The following is a 19,532-nucleotide window of genomic DNA, read 5'->3' as shown; positions in this document are numbered from 1 at the left end:
ATAATTATTACATGAGTTTATTAAAAAAATTAACATCAAGGTGTAAACATTAAACATTTTTAAAGTGAAATTTCAGAATACATACAAACGATAATGTTGTACAATGAAATATAAAATTGAATAGATTGGGAAAAAAAAACATTATTAAAGCAGTCAATCTTAAAAATAACATAGTTATGAAAAATTATAAAGTAAGATTAAAATTATAAGATATTAGGAGATTTGTAAAAAGTACATTTAGTAAAAACATTACGGTTATTAGAAAAAATAAGACTGTTAAGATTAGTGAAAATATAATATATAAACTAAATTATCACAATAGTAATGAAATGTCATTATTTGATATTTCATATAATTGACAGATATATCAAATTAAATTGATATACTAAAATTATTCAAAGTTGCGTCAAAACTAATGCAAAATTTTTGCGAACACTAAATAAATAAGAACAAACATAAAAGCTAGCATTTATATTTATAATCTATTTCAAATAAACCAATCATGATTTATAAAAGAATCTCCATTGATGATATACTAAAATTAAATCTATATAAAATTTAACATTTTATAAATTATATTACATAACTTTATTTGAATAAATGAAATAGTTGTTAATATTTAATGCAATAGAAAAAACGGTATATTGATTGTCAATATATGTTTAAATTAGGTAACATTATTATGCAATGAACGTCTAATTAAAATGCTTATAAATATATAAATATCATAACTATATAAGACGAGGAAAATCGTTCAACTAATAAAACAAAAAATGATGTCTACAAAGAGATCTTTCAATGATTATATATATATATATATATATATATATATATATATATATATATATATATATATATATTATCGTTTTCAATGTATTTTCTACATATTTCAATAATACCAATAACCATATATTTTTTTATAATCATTATACAATATCTATAAACGATTATATGATTTTTTATGCGTTTCCCGCGTTTAACGCGGGCTATAATCTAGTTAAAATATTAAATTACTTTTACAAAGTCAAATCATGTAACTTCAACTCAACTTCACAAGTTTTCACCAATAATCCATACAAGAACATGAACCATTTTTGAAATGATGATAACGATTATTATCCCTAACAATAATTTCACGATCATAAATCTTGGATAAAAGCTTTGTAACCGAGTGACAATCATTACAAACACGAAGATTCTTCACTATCCGAATTGGAATCCCGGGTTTATAATTAATTAATCCAAAAGCAATTGCTAACCTCTCACTATGGCTTTCCAATTCAATCTCCTTCTCATTGTCCCCTTCAATATGAAGCAAAACTTGGGATTTATCGGGTACATGTCCCACAATTTTCAATCTCTCCCTAATCTCACTCAACTTATTGTATATTTCATTACTTTGTGGGTGTGATCTATCTCCCACAATAAACTCATGAACACCATTTTCAAATTCGATAAAGCTACACCCCGGATCTTTTTTCAATCCCATTTTCCTCATTGTTTCTCTAATGTGCGACACTTTGTCCCAATTATTAGTTGTGGCATACATGTTAGACAAAAGGAGGTAACTTTCAATACATTTTGGATCGATTTGTTTCACATGGTGTCCCGCATATTCCCCAATTTCAACATTTTTATAGATTCTTGAAGCGCTAAGCAAACTCATCCAAACTATCTTGTTTGGTTTCATTGGCATTGATTCTATCACATTTTTAGCTTCTTCAAGACAACCCGCACGACAAAAGATATCCACAAGACAACCGTAGTGTTCGATTGTAGGTTCGATTTTATAATCGTTTACCATCATATCAAAGAATCTTTGACCATCTTTGACCAAACCCGCATGATTACACGCGTTCAATACACCAATGAATGTTATACCATTAGGGATGATGTTGACTTTTAGCATTTCTTGAAATAATTCAAGAGCATGGTTAGCTTGTCCATGGGTTCCTAGACCTACTATTATAGCAGTCCAATGAGCTAACTTTTTGTTGTGTATAGATTTGAATATCTTTAAAGCACTCTCGATGCTTCCACATTTGCAATATGTTTCTATTAATGAAGTACCGAGTATACCATCTAATTTATGAGTATTTTTTACTATATAGGAATGAACCCATCTTCCCTTTGTGAGGAGAGCTAAATAGGAGATAGCAGATAGAGTGCTGACTAAAGTACTAGTAGTGGGTATATAACCTGAATTTAGAAGTTGGGTGAACAACTTTAAAGCTTCTGAAAATCTTCCATTGCATTCATACCCTGCTATCATTGAGTTCCATGTGATTATATCTTTGTCTTCCATTTGATCAAACAAGCTACGGGCGGAAAGAAAGTCGCCTGCTTTCATATACCCATTAATCATTGCGTTCCAGGATGGTAAGTTTCTGCTTGGCATTTCATCGAACACCTTTCGGGCATCACCAACTTTGCCATGTTTGGAGAGTCCGTCAACCATCACAGTCCATGAGACGACATCTCTTTCTGTCATCTCATCGAACAACTCCTTTGCAAGTTCAATGTTACCAGATTTTACATACCCATCCATCAAGGAGTTCCATGAAACCAAATCTTTTTCAGTCATTCCATCGAACACCTTCCGTGCGGAATTAATATCTTTGAATTTGGAATACATGCTGACCAAACTGCTCTGAACGAATACTTCATCCCTAAACCCGATTTTCAAAATCAACCCATGAATCTGCTCCCCTTCTTTTGTTGCCATTAATCTTCCACACGCTTTGATCACACAAGGCAGAGTAAAAACATCAGGCATTAAACCCGACCGTGACATAAATTCAAGAAACATTAAGAGGGATTCCTGTGACCGCTGATTTTCGACGTAGGATTTGATGAGGGTGTTCCAAGAATGCAATGTTGGTTCTTGAATTTGGTCGAACACGGATCGGACATGATCAAGACTGTTGCATTTAGAGTGGGTATAGAGAGATATAAGGCGAGAAGATATCAAAGGATCATGAAAAGTTGCTGTTTTGAGTGATACAGCGTGTAATTGAGCAGGTTCAATTGGGGTTCTACAGATTTGGAAAGGATACGGGTTTGATGATGGTTGAAGAGAACCAGAAGCTGTGACTTGGAGCATTCTGAAAGGCAAGTGGAAATTAACAACAGTTGTAGGTCTTGTGTGATGGATAATTACTTAAAACCAAGAACTCTGTTGTTATTGATCGACTGATAATAGAAAATTTCGCAGAGCAGTGAAGACAATTGTTTGGATTTGCCGCCGAAACTTGGATTTCCTTTTAGATGGATTGACTAAAAGGGTGCCGTTTGCCAGTTGCCACTACATTTTTTAATGACTGGACAATTATATCCTTTCCTCTATTTTACATTTTACGGTTTTACCCCTCCTGTTGCTATTCTATTATGGTAAAAATCAAAGGGTTATAACTTATAACACATAAGTATGTTGCTATTTTCCCCTACTTTTTTTTGGGTCAATGAGAAATATGTTGCCTCTTTTCAAAGAAACGCAAAGGTACCAAACAATATTTGTTATTAATTTTCCAAATATCAATTTATTTTCAGTTGTTTTTTGACAAGAGGAATGTGAAGCTGACGATAAATCTCTGATTGAAGAAGACAAATATTAGGTAACACAATAGTTTGATCACCTTATATGCATCAAGTTATTGGCTAGCAATTATTTACATCTCGATTTTCTATATGTAATTGTTGTTGGGTTAATCTCGTACTTTGGATTTATGTGTTACAAGTGTCGGTTGTAGTTTTTAAATATTCATAACTAGTGGTGGATGTAAGCCTTTAGGAAGGGGGGCACATGACCTCAATGGCTAAAAATTTTATATATAAATATTTTAATTATTTTAATTTTACTTGTAAAACCTTTTATGTTTTTGAAAAAATTAAAAAGTACCCCAAACCAAAAAAAATGTTGGAATCACCATTGTTCATAACTAATATACTTCTTAATATTTTCTACAACGAGCCATGATTTAAGGACTAAAAGGAAGACCTCCAAAATCAAAAAAAGAAAAAGAGGAATAACTTCCACGAAATGAGATCCTTCAAGATTTGAGTTTGTGGAATTATCACATATGATATGCAATAAAGTGGATGGTGAAAACAGCTTAATCGATTTAAACGTATATCTATTAGTGTCACACCCCCGAACCGAACGGCGGAAACATCCGAGGGCTCTTGTGACTTAAATTGAATATATCATCACAATGATTATACATGAATCATAACATCATTCATCACCATGCATTGAAATAGTACAACTGTTATTGTTTACATCTATTACATTGTTTTAGTCATTACAATTTCATAACATAAACCGTTCGATAAGAAATCTAAGCAAAACACCATGACATAACTTGGTGCTTATTCTTCGGCTTACCTGTTACCTGAGAATACGAGTTATTTTGAAAAACCATCAACATATGAAATGTTGGTGAGTTCATAAGTAATGTTATGGAAAAATGATTTTTGTGAAGATTGCAAACCCAAAAAATCCGATATTTTCTGAAAAGAGTATTTTTTATAGAAAAAGTGTGAAGATCCGTAAATATGCTTGTCGATTTTGAAAACATGTATAATTGTTTAACTTTGTATACATCTCATAGGTTAAAATGTTGAACTCCCCGGGAAAACCTGATGTTTTCCCAATACGTAAATTACATGTCTTGTTTACTGTTATACCGATACGACGATTGTTTTTTATTACCCATGTGACATTGGATTAATTAAGTTTTGTGAGTTGTTACAATCACACATTAATGAAAATGACTAGTTTATAACTACAAATTACGAACGATCCTTAAGGCGTCGTCCGTACTACTCATTTAATCCAACTACCCTGACTTCTCTTGATTTACCCCACGAATTTGTTTATTCGATTTCTCATAAGCCCAACAATCGAGGAGAAAGGAGGGTACGAAGCCCCCTTTATTTCCATAAGTTATTCAAGGCTATCGGGAATGCGAAAGGCACTTGGCCCAACTCGCATTTAACTTCTCGACCTCACTAGCAGTACTAATGGACCATTAGGGCCCAATGGCACAATAGAGCTATTGAAAGTCCTTTTACATGTAATTGGGTCATAGAAGGCCCATTAACATGTAAGTGCGTTCCCTTCGGGCCCAAAGATCATGTTATTGGGCTAGCAAGGCCCAACAAGCACGATTTGAAACTTTCAAGCCCAAAGTTTGAATGTTGACTCCTCGTAGTTATCACGTGTTTATTGAAATACTATGGTTTATTGATTTTTGTTTTTTTACTGATTCGAGACCGAATCAATTCGTTTTGTAACGATATTGGTTGTGAGAGTGTATTTGTTTTTACGTTTCGTCGGTAGTTGTGAATCTTGTATTTTGTCTTAATGCATTAGTTTGTTTAAAAGTAAGATTTTTACCTTTTCACAACCTTTCTTTTATAAAAATAGCACTTTTAGTCTTTTATATAAAAAAATTTCGTTTTAGTCCTTAGAACATTATTTTGACACTTTTGTATCATAAACTTGTTGAAAAGACATTTTTAGCCCAAATTTATTTTGTAAACAGCTTTAGTCCTTCCAGAATGATGTTTTCTCGGTTAAAACCCTTAATTTCGCAACTTTGATAGTTTTGGCCCAAAATAGAAAATTTTTACATTTTTTATCCTTTTTGAATTTGAAAAGCATTTTTGACCATTGGAATAGTTTTATTACACTTCAAATCCACTGTTTTACAGAAAGTTGCATTTTCAGCCCCTCAAACTTAGAAATCTCGCATTTTGAAGCTTATTGGGCCGAAAAGCCCAAATTTAGCCCATTAAATTCAAATTTTACATTTTAAGCCTCTCAACAATGTTGTTGTTCAGAAAAATTATTATAGAAACTGTTTGGACCCTTTTGACCCTCCAAAAATTATAATTTGTCGGTTTGGCCCCTAAGTTTTGTATTTTTGACATTTTATGCCCAAAAATGGGTTTTATGTTCAAGTATGTTCATCCTAACCATATAAACTATTTTTCTTGACTTGATTAGTGTAAAATAGTTTAAGTTATGTTTATTTCCTTCCTCATGTTTTAGATCTCGGTTTTTACACACTTTTTGGAGAACATATTCATCACAAACACATGATATCACACACATACATGCATCAAATCACACCTAACATACATTTACACATAGATCTACACATTTACTTGTATTCTCCCCACATAAAACTCATAAAAACCAAAAAGAAGGGGGTACGAAACTCACCTTGAGTTGTGGATCGGTTTTGAAGAAGATTTGGAGAAGTTTGGTGCTATTTTCGGCCCTAGCAAGTTCCTTGTATGGATCTCGAACTTAGTGGGTTCTAAGATGCAAGATCATGAATTAAAATGGATTAAGAGATGATTTTTTGATGAAAAGAAGTAGTTAGATCATAGATTTAAGCACCAACTTACCTTGAATGATGATTTTTATGGAAGAAATCCCTTGAACACCTCTTAGATCTCGAAAAATTTGGAGAGAATAGGGAGAGAGTTTCTTTGAGAGAATTTTTGAATAAAGTGTGTGTGTGTGTATGTTTGGTTTCGACCGATAGCAAGAAGAGAGGAGAGAAGAGAGAGGATTGATAAGATGGTTGCATGGAGATTTGGGTTATTTGCATGGATAATTTCCATGTAAAAATGAGATGGCACTAATAAGTCAACTCCTCTTTTCCTTTGGGCTTGGGCCGAAAATGGATAAGAGAGGAGAGAGTTTTGGGCCTTGAGTGATTAAATCCAAGATATAGGTCCAATATACATCAAAGTATAAATTTTTATGGCCCATTAGGGCTATTTAGTTTTGTTATGGCCCAATATGGTCCTTTTAAATATAAATTCTAGGCCCAGTATGGCCCAAAATATTAAAATAAATGAAAGTAGGTCCAATTAGAGCCCATGATATTCCAATTGGAAGCTTATTGGTCCATTGGGCCCAATAAGGAAATTCTAATCCAAAATGGACTTAAACAAGAATTTCTAAGGTTTCCATATGTTTGTTGACTATTTGCAGCACTTGTATGAAGTGTTTGATTGAAATTTTGTTGTCATAGAGTAAGCATCATGCATGATTTCATGTTTTTGATTCATAATTGACATAAGTGTTGTACTTACTGATGGGTTTTGGTCATAAGACATCCTATGTGCTCATACAAACCCTAATGCTTGGATCTAGGTTTCTCTATTGTACATGCTTTGAATCCAAGACTATAAACCCTAATTCTAACATATGGAAATCGACATTAACATATAATTAGGTTTAAGAACATACCTTGATTGTTATATAGCAATAACAATCACAACTCCACCTTGGATTGACTTTGGAATGCTTAGAGTCACAAGTGTCACTCCTCTAATGGTTTACAAACACCATAAGCAAATGGAGAAGGTATAAAGAGAGAGGTGAGAGGTTAGAATTCGTATCTAGAACCTCTTGGGAAGGGATACACGAATTCATGACCCTAGGGGTGTTTATATAGGTGTAGAGATAGGGTTTCAGTCATTATCCTTATCTAGTTGATTATCCATTAAGCAACCAATAAGATAATCCTTGAATCCTTATCATACTCGAATTCTAAGGCTTTCCAACCTTAAATTCTTCCACCATATAAATAAGATAATCCTTACCTTATTTTGTAACTATCACATAATTACAAATCAACCCCTCTAGTTTAATTAATTACATTTGATCACAAAACTAATTCTTAATTAATTCTTAATTAATTATTGACTAATATTAATTAAACAAATATGATTTCTCCTTTAATATATTATTCTTATAACATATTAATAAATCATATTATCCTCTCTTTCTTTATTAATTTCTCCAATCAAGTTGCTTTGGTGAAGGCAACCCAAAAGGACCATGCACCATCGGGTCAAGTACATACCAAAATAGTTATGGACTTAGACACTAATCCAACAGTCTCCCACTTGGATAAGTCTAACAACTATTCTGCGTATGACTTCAGATCCTGATCTGCAATCGTAGCTTTCCAAAGCCGCTGTCAACTCTGATCATATCAGATACGCGTGTCCTTAGATAAGGGACCATATATTCCTCCATTCTAGATATCGTATGAGATATGATTTCAAATCATTCTCTTTGTACTATATCTCGATTTCCGATTTATGACGATAGACTAATTGAACAAATCAAATTAGCCCTAGCCCGACCGAGCATTTACGTATGTCATCACTAAACCATCGAGGGGCCCAAAGATATCGCTTTTATCCTACTTTGGATAAAAGGAACAGATAAACTTTGATACAATGCTCGCTTGCACTCACTCACCGAATTACACACAACAATATGTTTTATAACACCAAGTTACTGGTGCGTTTACATATTATCAATGTGCAACCGATCAGCAAGATACAACTCACACATCTCGGTTTCAAGAATATAAGATGTTATCGTCTCACTAATGACTCGAGATAGTGATCCAAGTGAGCGTGGGTTTAATCCAATGCTCAAATTCATATTCATAAGCACTCATGAACGTTGCAGCAAACATTTGCTTATGTCTAATACTCTTTTAGACAATCCACACACCAATTCACGACAATCTTCATTCATATCTACTTCCAACATATGAACGACTGTAGCCCGTTTGAATAATTCGATTATTCTTAATAAACTCAATTATTCTGGAAGTCAAAACATGCAAGGTGAAGCACAAGAATAATACTAATCCTATATGGCCTCAAACCTTTGAGTATAAACAAAACACATTTTATTTATCACCATATCGATTACTCATTATTTGTCGTTTCGGGTAATCAACCTTTTACTTGAATCATTACACTTGTCCCATGCTCCTAGCATGCACACAATGTTTACCTATGGTTCTTACTTTTGTGAAATAGACAAATTGAACACATTTCCAATCATTCTCATTTCACAACTCCAAATCCATTTTCTTAAGTGTAAGAATATCAAATTCTTGTTACTTATAGAATATACTAGATTCTAACACTTTATGCAACGATCCTTTTGTAATGTCACTGCACCAACGTCTCAAAGACTATTGCCAATGATATTACAAAGTCCTCTATCGGAGATTTTTACAAGACAATTCCTTAGATACGATGTCTCTCACTCAAAGCACATTCCTTTGAACATCCTTTTGTATAAAGGTTTCTAATCTAGTCATAGATTTTCAATATTTACTTCCCAATATGGACACGCTTCCATATTTTCCATATGACAACTAATTTCTTAATAGAATCTTATCTATTCGTAATAATGTCGATATGGTCCATCCAATATGGAAACATTTCCATAATTTCCAATACTATACTTCCAACTACTCACAAGCGACCAATCCTCGTCGAACTTTGGATTGTCCTTTGATAGTTGTTTAATTATTTTAGTCAAAACCGATTCTAGTCCCTTTTCCCTCTCAATGCGCTAGACATTTGGAAAATTTTAGAATGGTCATAACATTAAAGCATCTGCAATCAATCCTATACCCGAAGCGTATGGGACATGATGCACAATGTTTTATTTGCTATGTTCTCAAAATTCGAATTGTGAAGAGGAATGCCGTAATCATAATCGAAATTTTAAGAACACACTATGTACCTTTGACTAAATTTATTAACATTCCACAACCTAATCCTTTAGATTTGAAATGAAGCATAATATTCTCTCCCTTAATTATAGCAAAACAACCTTTCAACTCTTACAACTTTGCAAAGTATGACTCTTGTTTTCTATAATTAATATTACCAACTATGCAATACTTGCCTTAATAATCATACAATCATAACATTTATGCTCCCACTATCATGATGATTATTATAAAACATAACACTTATCCTCCCACTAGCTTCGACATGTATTCATAAACATCTTAACTTTCAGAAAAACAATACTTATTGAATTTCTTAAGTTCATGTTTCTAATACTTAGTGTTTTGATAATCTTTTATCAAGACTTCTTGAACTTATACACTTTTGCCTTAGATAGTTCATATGTGTGTCTTAACAATTAAGACTAATTGCCAAACCTCACAATTCAAATTATGGAAAGGGATGCTGTAACCATGATCGAATTCGAGAATGCAATTTTACAATCACTATCATTTAAAATCTTTCTTAGTGAAAGCATTTTCTCACAATCATTTTCGTGAAGGAGGAAATCTTATGACACTTAGATTTAAACGGTGTATGTGTTTTTATCCATGGAAATTTGTTAAAAACCAAAGTTTACGACAAATTCAAACTCATGTGGATCGAACTTTCTTAATCTTGATTTCTTGCCTTATGGTAGCACAACTGCCCACCACGTCTTCCAAGTAGTTAAGTAGTTCACCTTTTCCTATCAATGTACTTTCCATTGATCAAGGTCCTTGCCTTTTATGCATTCAAATGAGAACTCATAGGACTCACATGCATAATTAACTCGATTGGATTGGCACAGAAACAAAATAATATCTTCACGATAGGTTGTAAACCTCAACTCGTGTGCTAGTGATGATCGATAAGGCTTATTTGATTTGTTCTTGAAACTTTTCAAGACTATTAAGACTCCCACTGACTCCTTGACATATACGATTCTCTTATCAAAACATTTCTTGACAAACAAATATTCAAGAGTTAGTGTAGCTTATATCAAAACAAAACACTTCATAATTTTGGTCTTAGTTGGTCTTTGTCTTATCCAAGACATTACAACTTTCCACAATTGATGAATGTTATAAACCTTCTTAATACTATTCACTCAATGTCACAATCTTGACTTTAAGACTTGTTTTGGAACGAAGTATGATTGACTTCTTGATTTGACCATTTCTTCAATCTTTGATTCCTCTTCTTGGACATACAATTGTACCAAGACTCAGTAGAGGATCAATTGAGATATGGTTCTTAATCATTAGGACCTATCATAAAGCATAAAAGCTACTATCCCTTCTTCTTAGAATGGAGAAACTCTTATCTTTCTGCCTACTTGATTCTTCTTATTCGTTTTGCTATTGATCTAAACCCTTTAATCCATTCAAAATTACACTTAATCTTGTAAGTGTAATCATATTTACTAAGCCTTTAGTAAATCATGACGAATATCTTTGTTACTCTTATGGTGAAATTGATCAACACACAACTTTGTGTACTCGATCTCCTAGTCCTTCACTTGACACTTTGTCAATGAGTTAGTCTAATTTCCAAATATGTAATTTCTCATTCATCGTGCATCCACGTTGCATGATTCCAAGTTTCTGTCCAATTGAAACTTGGGCGATGAGAAACTCTCCCTATTTGGTAAATTCTCGACATTTCCATAAATAACATAACTAAGAATCATATCCATTCGTTGTAGAAATATGCAAACATCAATTTTCACATAACGATTTCATTGCAAGGAAGTAAACAAATAAATAAATAAGTCAAACAAAATTTATTTTATTTATAAAAGCAGCGGAAAAACATTTGTCCTTACAATGCAAAATCTATTGAAAACTATGTAAAAAGAAAATTTCTAACAATCCACTCATCAAGTCCATGAGATCGAGATCCATCTCTTGTGATTAGATTCATCTTGCTCTCTTATCAAGCTTCCTTTCTTTTCACCGATCCTTCAAAACATTCAAATGTAATCTTATCACATCATGTATTAAGAATCAATGAATAGGAACTTAATGGAGTTAGATAGTGGATTCTTACCTAAAGCGTAGTCATACTTTTGACTCTCCCATCTCTTAGATCTCTTAGGTAAATAGGGCAGCTTCGTCTCCAATGCCCCTTCTCTTGGTAATAAAAGCAAATTGACTCCTTTGGAACAACACATGGAACTACTTCAGACATCGCCTTTCTCTTATGATCAAACTTTTCGATCATTGCATGTCTTTCATTGCCATTGTCTATATCTATAGAGGTCTTGAAGGCAGATTCACCAATCAACTTTGCTTTTCTATTACGCCAAACCATTGCTGATTCAGCAACAATAAGCATATAGGTGAGATCTATAAGGGTCACGTCGCGGTTCATCATATAGTACTCTCTTACGAACTCACTATATGAGTTAGGAAGTGATTGAAGAACCCAATCAACATCCATCTCTTCACTGACAACGGATCCCATCATTCTTAACCTATCAATGTGTGACTTCATCCCTAAGACGTGTGCACACACCGACTTGCCCTCTTTATGTTTACTTGCCAAAAGGGCTTGAGTGATATTGAACTTTTCAATTTTACAATCTTGTGGGTTAGGGAGAATAATTGGAGGAGGAGGAGGAAGTGAAGCATGATTTCTTGTTCCTTGATCGAATCGTGGAATATCATCTTCATGTGGAATGCTTGTTCCACGGGATTTGAGAAGACCATAGTTGTCAAACTTTGACATCGGGAGAAAAACGAATTCAAGTTAGTTGATTGATTGAGTCCTTGGTAAATCACCCAAATGAAATTCCAAGGCTAGGACCCAACACAATATCCTATAACTCGGGAGAGGGATGCCGTAACCCAAATTGCAGAACATTTGAAGGTAAGTGCATGACGATTCACTAGTTTCCACCATGAAAAACGAAAAAGAAATTTAAGTTTTAAATCTATGAGAACTCCTAGATCCTTTGAGATTCATTAAACATTTCAATGGCATGTTTAAATCTCGATATGCCCCTCTAGTTTGTGACTGGGATGCCGAGGATCACAAAGCGGGTGTGAATAACCATGCAAACTACATGGTGCCCTCACATGTTACAATCACTTATTCGATGTGCCGGTAAACCACACACGCTCCACCGAACTATGATAAACATTGAGTCACCCTTTGCTACCTTTGCTTAGAACCATTTAGTGTGCCGGTAAACCACACACGCTCCACTAACGTCTTCGCAAGGGCACAAAGTGTAATTTCATGGAATTGCATCGATTCACTTTTGCCTAAGTAACTAAGATTGGGAATTTGAAAAACATTTAGTTACTTGGTATTTCATTATACTTATAATGGAAGGTTTCGTCCTATCCTACCCGTTCGGCTAACGACCCTCCACTAGTCAAGAGTGCGGTGGGTAAGAGTGGATACCCATTCAATCGCCATTTTATAGGCAATTTCCTTAAACACCCCTTATAGACCAGCTTCGTGAATGAGGCCTACTAACGGTAAGACTGACTTTTACTCATACATATATATATATATATATATATATATATATATATATATATATATAATGTTAGACTTTTAATCTTATATATAGTATAGGGTGTATTTTATACTTTTAAAATACTATGTGGTTAACTTTAATAATTACACTTTTAATTCAATTAAATTGTTAACCTAAACTTTTATGGATTTATTAAACCTCTTTTAATTATACTCTTTAATTAATTAATAAAACCATAAAGGTGTGATTTGAACTTTTCAAAACATTACTAGAGTTTTAGAATTTAACATTTCTAATTAAACCTTTTAATCAACTTTTAAATTCCAAAACTTGAGGGCAGATTTTGAAACCTTTTTCAAAACATTAGGGTTTTAACTATTTAGATTTCAAAACTCCAAAACTTTTGGGTTCAAATTTAAACTATAAAACCTAAAGGGGAAAATATGAAACCTTTCATAACAACAAGGATCAAATAACAAATAATCTAAACTAACATTTAGTTACATAATTATCCATATTTGATTTGTTTAATGATTTCTTGCAAAACAATTTATCAATTTACTCAAAATAATTAATCAATTATCTTATAAGGAAACAATTATCTTGTTAATTGATAATTATCTTTAATTAGATCAAGAATATAGTCATATATATATCATAAAATCGGATTTATATTGATCTAACGTGATAAGGTAACTATCCATATGCAAAAACAGCAAGAAATCCCGAGATAAGCATTATCTAACGAGTTGACTCGTCGAGTCAGGCATGGACTCGTCGAGTCTGCATGGACTCGGCGAGTTCAGCCATGGACTCGGCGAGTCCAGCTTCCACAATCCAAAAAATCGAATTTTTCAGTTATACAATGCATCAATACAATTGAAACCAAGCTAGGCTCTGATACCACTGATGGGTTTTGGTCATAAGACATCCTATGTTCTCATACAAACCCTAATGCTTGGATCTAGGTTTCTCTATTGTACATGCTTTGAATCCAAGACTATAAACCCTAATTCTAACATATGGAAATCGACATTAACATATAATTAGGTTTAAGAACATACCTTGATTGTTATATAGCAATAACAATCACAACTCCACCTTGGATTAACTTTGGAATGCTTAGAGTCACAAGTGTCACTCCTCTAATGGTTTACAAACACCATAAGCAAATGGAGAAGGTATAAAGAGAGAGGTGAGAGGTTAGAATTCGTATCTAGGACCTCTTGGGAAGGGATACACGAATTCATGACCCTAGGGGTGTTTATATAGGTGTAGAGATAGGGTTTCAGTCATTATCCTTATCTAGTTGATTATCCATTAAGCAACCAATAAGATAATCCTTGAATCCTTATCATACTCGAATTCTAAGGCTTTCCAACCTTAAATTCGTCCACCATATAAATAAGATAATCTTTACCTTATTTTGTAACTATCACATAATTACAAATCAACCCCTCTAGTTTAATTAATTACATTTGATCACAAAACTAATTCTTAATTAATTATTGACCAATATTAATTAAACAAATATGATTTCTCCTTTAATATATTATTCTTATAACATATTAATAAATCATATTATCCTCTCTTTCTTTATTCATTTCTCCAATCAAGTTGCTTTGGTGAAGGCAACCCAAAAGGACCATGCACCATCGGGTCAAGTACATACCAAAATAGTTATGGACTTAGACACTAATCCAACACTTACAAGGCACCAAAAATTTCTAGTTGTGAGATTTGAAAGGTTGTTTAGATTTCTTATTGGACGCTTGCTTGATTAGATTTTTTTGGTAAAATTTGGGCATATAACAAAGTTTTGATTTTAAGAATTACTACTAAGTGATATATATATATATATATATATATATATATATATATATATATATATATATATATATATATAGTTGTATATATTTTTTAAGTTTATACGTGACAAAAAATTTTTAGGACAAAAAGGTATAATTTTTAGTGATAGGGGGTAAAGTTTAAAGTGAGGTACAATAAAGGAAATGGTAAACTTGTCTAATTATAAAAAAAAAATGTTATGGATGATAAAATTTTGTTGTGTACAAATCAGTTCTCATTGACTAATGACGTATCTAAGCTAGTAATCAAAAGCCTATCCGGATCCAGAAAAAACAGTTACGAAAACAAGAATTAGATAAATGTCGGATTAGGGTAGATTTTATAAAAAGTGATGTTTTTGGATTTTTGGATTTTTTTTATGTGTGGAAATTTGAATGGATGGTGAATTTGTATTTCAAATGGATTTTGATTTTGATGGATTTAAATGCCATCTTAACGTCCATTATTTTAGCAGTTATGTTGTTTTGCAAAGGATATTGAATTTATGTATACTAATGATAAATGCAATTTTCGAAATTCAAATTTTAAATCATCCTCAATGTCGATCATATCAACCTCAATATACCTGACTACTATTACTACTAACTAGTGATGCAACATGTGTATACTAATTTTGACTATCTCAAGATAATTTTGGTTTTAATATGTCCCTTGGTTCTAATATTCCACTCTTATAACATCACAATTTCATGATGTTTAAAAGCAAGAATCTGAAGAATCAAGAAACGAACCCAAACCCACCTCCAACACCTTATGAAATTATAAAAAAACATCAAAATAAAAAATGGTCCGAAAATGAAGAAGTGACGTTGACGAAGGCTTATGTCGACATTTCGAAAGACATGGAAAGTGGAAATCAACAAAGAGCATATTCTTTTTAGAAGCAAGATCTTGGACACTTTAGCAATGGTGTTCATATCGATCAAAACATCAAGTGGGTTCCAAATAGAAGGAATTGCAAGAGAAAGTTAACAAATTCAGTTGCATCTTCACCTAAAAGATGAATAGTTGTGTGAGCTGAAGATCCGTGGTCGATATTTTAAAGTTGACACAAAATGAATATTGCAAACGTTATAAAATGAAAGCTTTTCCATACGAGGCGGCATAGGATATTTTTAAATTCCACGAATAATTGTTACATGTCAAGAAATATGGTGAGAGTCCTCGGTCTCCATCCAAAAGGACCAAAAAAATGACTTCAATAGTTACACAACCTCTCTGGATGCATAATTTCCATCTGATTTCAACGTCGAGTCTAAAACGATTCATGCTGACGCACTGCCAAGAAGGCGACGAAAAAGGAAGACAGTGACATCAGCATCATCACAACCTCTCGAACTAACAGAGCTCTTCACCGAATATCGTTGGCCTTACCCATCAAAACAAAGAAGAGGTGAATGAGAGAAAGTGATACATAGTTGATCAATTGCGGCTCATGGAAGCTACCAAGGAAATGAGTATGACACTCATAATTGATAAGATATGAGCGATCAAGATAAAATCAGAGGAAAAAAATATGTGACTCTTTTCTTTCATCAGAGGAAAAAAGTAGGGATGTTGAATTTGGTGCTCACCAAATTCAACGCTTTATGATCGGGGGCGTAGAATTTCATTTTAGGCTTTTAATTATCGTTTTAGGATTTTTATTATTGTCTTAGAATTTAAATTGTCATTTTATGAATTATTTAACATTTGTAGTACTTTACCATTTTTTAATGAAATGTTTTTAGTTTTTTTTTTTTTTTTTTTAATTTTAAATCGGTGAATGTTTATTTTTTAACAAAATAACTAATTGTATGGGTTGGAGTGATGAGAATGATGAATTTTCATTACCTGCGATTTTGAAGTTTTTTATATTCTCCTGATAAAAACTTGTCGGTTTGATTATGATTTTGTAAATTTTGACTACGATTTCCTTAACATCTTGTTTTCGGGCTTATACAACTAGAAATAAAGGACTAAATTAATATGTTTTTATGCATGACTTATGTATTAAGTGTAGCTTATAGAGCTATTATGGATTACGTAATTATGTGGATTGTGTGGGGTATGTTCTAGGGAACTCACTGAACATTAGCTTACAACTTGTTGTTTGTTTCAGGTACTTCAAAGTCTAAGGGAAAGGATCCGACTTGATGGCGCGACGTGCATTCTCTTCGACGATTTTATTTTGGGACACTATTATATATGTAAAATATTTGATGTTATGGATTTTGAAAACAGTTGTTATTGAGATTTCATATTTATGAGAATGTTTTAGTTATCTAAAAATGAAAAGGTTATTTGGAAAATTTGGGATGTTACATCATACATCAAGAAAACGAAAGTTATCAAGATTTAACACTCATATTTTATATAACAAATTGAGAAATAATCAAATTATAAGGTTTTAATATTATTGTTAGTAATATTAAATAACAATATTTTTGTTAGTTATTAAACCTTACAAAGTTCTCTTGTTACACTATACTTTTATAAAAATGCAAGACTTTTATAAAAAGGGCTAAATTTTTTTATAAAAACCATAAGAGACAAAATGTGTCACCCCTCTCCCAACATTTCCCTCTCCACCCAATACACTAATTTTGCCTTCTAAACTTACTAATTTTTTTTTTCATTCCATCTCCTAACTCCAATGTTTCACTTTTTCATTATTGCATCCATAACTCCTACTTTCCAACCTTTAAAATATTTCAAGCAGACATGACACAACATATTTACAAGGTCTATATCTTAACCTGAAACCTGAAACCCGAAACGAAAAACCAATACGAAATTAAACGGGTTGACACAACACGATACGATAATTAAACGGTTCGGGTTAGGGTCAAGCCCTTTCAACCCTGTTTAATGTCTTAACACGATACGACATGTTTGTCAGGTCTAATTCTAGGATGGTGGGCTAAAACCTAACTTAGAAAAAGTTGCTAGGAACATATAATTAAGCATATATACTTATGATGGATGTAAATGAAATTTGTAGTGAGAAAAGAGTTAAAGGCGAGATTCATTGGTCGTGGTGAGCCCTCATAGCAAGACCTATTTGTTGTGGCGAGCCATCGTGGCAAAACATATTATGAATTGTTGGTTTAATTAATATGTCTGATTTGTGGATATTACGTATTCTCATTGTCAAGGTTACTCATTAAGCTTTTGTAGCTTGCCTATTGTTTGTTGATGTGTCGTAACAAAGAGATAAATGCTATTAAGTAGCTTGTATAGTTTTGCGTTTTGCTATAAAAGAATTGTAATATCCGTTTTGATCGTTGGATGTTTGTTTGTATACAAGATTTTATGATAACTTCTTGTATGTTACATATTAATATAGATGTACACAATAGTTTGTAAAAAATGGGTGTATTTAATGTTAATTTGTCAGAGTGTTACATACGGAAAGGAAAAGGATTTCGCTTCTGTAAATGGAGAAGATAAAGAGTCGGTAGAGAAGATAAAAGGTATGGGGCGAGAGGGTAGACACACAAGCTGTTTGTGTGAAAAGCCACGTAAGCCATGTACAATAGTTAGTTGTCAATGAGGTAACCATATAACGTGGTAATCAAGTAGAGTGTGCAAAACCTGTTAAATGATTTTAATAGCAAACATCTTACAAACTTCTAGTTATAACGTAACAAAAAAGGGTTAATGACATAAAAAGGTAACAAACTTTGATCTTTGTTTATATTTAGGTAACTATGTTTTTTTCGTTCACATTTGACCATTAAATTTGTTTTACATGTTCAAAATAGGGTAACATGACTTGTAATTACGCTAATATTACCCTATTATGAACATGCCACACAAATTTATTGATCAAATGTGTACGAAAAAAATATAGTTACCTAAATATGGACAAAAACCAAAGTTCCTTACCCATTTTGGTAATATTGGAAAATAAACGTTTCAGGGAATGTGCCCTGGGATCAGGCTCCGACAGTCAATGAACAATTAGGTTAGGCTTAGTCTAACCCAGTTCAATCTCGACTAGTCATGAGCTAAGTTGTGTTGCTAGGTCTTTAAATCACATACAACCTAACCCCTTAAGCGTATACAACCTAACCCATAAATAGTTGGGACTAAATTGGGTTGGCCCAAGACTTACCATTTCCTCAAACATAAAGATCGGACAACCCAATTTCATATCACATCAATGGATCTTATAACTACATGCAATTAACATAAATAACATAATATTATCAAAATGGATAAGGAACTTTGGTTTTTGTCCATATTTAGGTAACCATGTTTTTTTCGTACACATTTGACTAGTATACTTATTTGACCTGCTCATAATAAGGTAATGTTACCGCTAGTTCAATGATTAAATATATACGAAAAAAACATGATTACCTTAATGTGAACAAAGACCAAAATTCAATACCTTTATAATTCATTAACCCAACAAAAAAAAAATTGTTAAAGGTAAAATCATTTTTTTTTAGAAAATCTTTAGGGTTTTTATTTCTTCAAAAAAAATTGTTAAAGGTAAAATCATTTTTTTAGAAAATCTTTAGGGTTTTTATTTCTTCTACACTTGTCCTAATTTGTTGCATTAGAA

General features: G+C 32.6%; 1 pseudogene; it reads right to left on the bottom strand.

Moving 5' to 3' along the window:
• Positions 1 to 1,029: 1,029 nt before the first annotated feature.
• LOC145020734 (pentatricopeptide repeat-containing protein At5g66520 pseudogene) lies at positions 1,030 to 3,285 on the bottom strand (annotated as a pseudogene).
• Positions 3,286 to 19,532: the final 16,247 nt, after the last annotated feature.

This window comes from Lactuca saligna, unplaced genomic scaffold, assembly GCF_052625555.1.
Source record: "Lactuca saligna cultivar CGN05327 unplaced genomic scaffold, ASM5262555v1 scaffold_20, whole genome shotgun sequence".
Lineage (NCBI taxonomy): Eukaryota > Viridiplantae > Streptophyta > Magnoliopsida > Asterales > Asteraceae > Lactuca > Lactuca saligna.
The sequence above is the reverse complement of the archived record's forward strand: the minus strand, read 5'-3'. Positions and strand labels throughout refer to the sequence as shown.